This window comes from Haliotis rubra, unplaced genomic scaffold, assembly GCF_003918875.1.
Source record: "Haliotis rubra isolate DU_JTF1 unplaced genomic scaffold, ASM391887v1 Scf595, whole genome shotgun sequence".
NCBI classification, from domain to species: Eukaryota; Metazoa; Mollusca; class Gastropoda; order Lepetellida; family Haliotidae; genus Haliotis; species Haliotis rubra.
Window position 1 is genome coordinate 64673 of NW_025767296.1, and position 4486 is coordinate 69158.

A 4486-nucleotide genomic window follows, 5' to 3' on the forward strand; every position below is an offset into this window, starting at 1 on the left:
TGGTTACGAAAAAATATATAAACAAAATTATAAGCGTACAATCGCAAATCGAAAGTGCAAAATTGTGTACTTCGGTTTTACTTCAGAGAAACGAAGCAGCCGGGATACCGAACCCAGTCAGAGCGGGTGGGTGTGCACTCAAGTGTGACGGCTGGTTCATTTGCAGATGCCTTCGCGGCTAATTGTGTGTATATATATAGAGAGATGTTGGGTTTTGTAAATACATGCTCATTTTTTGTGTATAACATTTTGCAATCAACAGACATCTTAACATGTCATGTGTTGAAGTATCACACCTGCCTGTCTGTGTAGTTACATAATGTGACAGAGACCGAACTCGGGCCATAAATCAATGCATTTTGTTTATGGTGTATAGCCTGATTGGTTTTAAGTTCAAATTGCATGTGGTCAGTGATGGCAGCTGTGTATTGAATATTGTCATTAGCAGACAGGCAGGCAGACACACAGGTGTCAATAAAACAAGACATTGAGTTTTGTCTGTGACAACGACATATCTATATCACAGTTAGAAATTCTGTCAACGCTAAATAATGACATTGCTTTTAAGTATCGAACTGAGAAAATGTCTCGGTAAGAAGAACGTGTGGTGAAATAGACAAATGAAATTATATAAACAGTTAATTTACTGTCATAACATATAAAAAGCTCGCTTGTGAGATATCAACAAAACATTAGAAAAATAGCTCACACCAAAGCCTTCACCAAGTATTCACCCGACAACCGCTTCCAAGCTGCGCGAACCTATTTTAACTAATTCAACAACTCGCAGTCAACATAACACACACTATGTTCATACTTCTGTTGAGGCGTCTTATCATATGGCCATTCCGTTGATATATCATGCCCAGTATCTATCCTGTCCATTAGATCACACTGTTACACATCAAACAATGCATTATACTTTCAACTACTAAAGTTCTAATTCAAGCTTTAAGAAAAGTATGTGTCTCACATTGCACTCACCTTGTATACGGTATAGCTGAGAATCAATTATACCTTTACGGTGGCGTTCACTGCATTGTGGCAATCCTGCGTCTATCTGTATTTATGGACACACATTGGCAAACATGATAAGAGTGTCCTTAATCTTGAAACAGGAGGGTATTTCATGACAGACCAGGAATGATATGTGGTGGTTATTTCATAGCTAATTTAATCACACTTGGTCCTGTATATGATGATGCAGTGTTGATCATGCGGATGTTAAAATCGAACTTTTAAACATACAATTGAAGTTTTGAAGGAGATGAAAGTCAAAACATGAATCGCGATTTAGTGGAATACAATGTCTGTGTTTAAATACAGGACATTTTCCCGTGTATGGCTGAATTTGATGATGTAAATACATTATGCCAATCCTAATCGGACGTGTAAGAGTCCCGTGACAGATGCATGATTCATTTGTCAATGCGTGGGTTAATACTCTTAGTGTTCAGTCCTTTGGACGGATCCAAGAAAGTGTCATTCAGCAATGCCAAGCTTTTAGGCAACACACGATATTTACTGTTCCATGAACTTTCATGTTAATCGACCAATAAGTAATTATAGATGTTCTTCAATTGATGGACCCGTGAAGGTCCGAGTTAGAATATTGGCCTTCAGTAACCCATGCTTGTCGTAAGAGGCGACTAACGGGATCGGGTGGTCAGGCTCGCTGACTTAGTTGACACATGTCATCGGTTCCCAATTGCGCAGATCGATGCTCATGCTGTTGATCACTGGATTGTCTGGTCCGGACTCGATTATTTACAGACCGCCGCCATTTACCTGGAATATTGCTGAGTGCGGCGTAAAATTCAACTCACTCACTCACCCTTCAATTAATCATTTGACAATTTAGGTGCAAGTAACGTGATTATATATGACACTGGGAAAACAACACATGTCATTAATACTGCATAGTTGACATGTACAGGTAAATCCGGGTTTGCAAGTTTTTTCTTTGAGGAAACTGATAACTGAATTTCTCTGTCGACCTGCAGATTCCGTACAGTCATGCGTTTCCAGATATTGATTGATCATAACAGCAAGCCCTGCCATCTATTTCTATCTCTAATACACTCGGAGCGGTGGGGTAGCCTAGTGGGGTTAAAGGTTTCGCTCGTCATGCCGAAGGCCCGGGTTCGATTCTCCACAAGGGCACACTGTGTGAAGCCCATTTCTGGTGTCCCCCGTGATATTGCTTGAATATTGTTAAAAGCGGCGAAAAACTAAATCCGCTCATTAATGCACGCAACTCATATCTGTTTCTAAGGATTGTCAAGACTGGGTATTCTTATACCTTAAAGCTGACATCCTCTGTGTTGTAAAACGAATCTATTTTCAAATTGTTTTACTTTGCTTGTAAGCAGTCGAATCTCTGAACGTCTGCACAGTAGTTGGGTTTTCTGATTCATCGATCTTTTGGTTGTCTGGTTTCTTCACAGGCCACCGTTGCGTGGCTGGAGTACTGCTGTGTGGCTTTAACATACTTGTGTTTCAAGCAAACTGTGTGAACGGCGGGTGTTACTGGTAGAGTAAGACATGCTTCTACTTTTGACAGACACCTGGGACACCGATTTTCAATGGTTCATTTCTATTTTTTCAGAGATATTTGGCCTTTTACAAGACTGGGTATGCTTTTGTGCTGACGTTTTATATCCTGCTGTATTACAATGACACTTTCAGTACTATACTCTCCGGAAATAGAAACGAATTGTTACTTATGGAAAAATGCAATATATGCTTGATATCAGAATTGGAGTTACCGATTTAAGATAGAACGATCCTTTAAGTTCAGTGAAAGTGTCAAAACGCACACTTTTCAACTGAAGGCCCGGGTTCGATTCCCCACATGGGTACAATGTGTGAAGTCCATTTCTGAAGTCCCCCGCCGTGATATTGCTGGAATATTGCTAAAAGCGAAGTAAAACCACACTCACATGCCGTAAATCGACGCCTGGAGGTGTGAAGTGTCAGTCTAAAGTTGAACGTTATCTCAATGTTAAACAGAGCGCCATTTCTTTTCTTTGAGATAGATTTCAGCCATGAAAATGAAATTGTATACGGAAGCATAATAAATATGTTGGTTACAAATCCCAGATGAGTTATTTTTGTCTCTCATAAAGTGAATGTATTTTCATGTTTAAGGGATATATGACATTTACGAGCATTGCATCATTGCAGTTTATTCAGAAACGTGTTACAAGACAAATTCGGTCGATCGTAGGTTCCTGAGACAGTCGATCGCAATAAACACGTTTCGTTCTCCCCTAAATCAGAATGCATTTCTATTTTAAAGTAATATGCTAAAGAATACAATCATAAGTAGTTTTTCTGATACTTGTCGACAGCGAATACTGTCAGTTCAGTGTGTTACAGTGAACAGTGACTACTGTCATTGTGGTGCTTAATTAATTTTCTGTGTAGGTGATCATGTTTGACATTGAAGTGCAGAAATTAAAGTCTTACATATCATCTGGTACAAAGCGCATTATGTAAAACGTTATGAAAAATTACAAAGATATACATATTACCAAAATTACAAATAATGACAAATAAAATAAACAAACAAAAAACATGGATATGAAATGAACAATAAGGCTACAGTTTCACAGAGTCATTATAGCCAAAGTAAAACTGAACATGTTATATAAGTGTCCCTAACCACTATGGTAAAGAGGTATGTTCAGGTTTTTACACACATCTGCAATAAGAACTATAATCTTTATCAGTCGAAGGCCTAGAAGGGACATGAAGTTAATCTGGTCAGTCTAACAACGCTTGTGTGCATTATTTCCATATCTGTGGAATTGGTCAGGCGAGTTTTCGGATACAGGGGTGTGAGACAATACTGGCTGAGTGGAACGTGGCACATTAAGCTTATCATAAAATACTTTTCAAGTATGTTACAGCAGAATATGCAAATATATTAACTCACAATGCCTTTCAGAAAGTGACCAATTGTAACATGTTAAATTTGGATCGCACTTTCACAGTAAAATAATTACAGTATTACTTTTTCGGGTTGAGTCACAAAGTCAGCGATCTTACCCACTCAGCCAACGCCCCATCCACAAAAGTCTGACAAGTGTAAATTACTGAGAAATTCCAAATGTACAACAAATCTCCAAAGGGCACTGCGAATTCGTAGCTAAGCCAAGGGAACCGTTCACACACATGAAATATGTTCCAGTAATATTTCTCACACAGTTTCAAATCGGTTCCCTACAGTATAAACATATAGTGTTCTAAAGGTGTGTAAGTATATATGATTAGTTTGATGTACCGCATCCTGCTTTTGTTAGTTATATGTTCGTCTGATGGTTTCAAATATTACGTCTGATGGTGGGGAAGCAGTTGTGTTCAGGATATACCAAGTTCAGGATGTACGAATATGCTTGTCATGGACGATTTACATCCACCGTAATCAGGAAGGATGTAAATGTGATATGAATTGATCATATTTCTCTGCTTTCTTCACAGA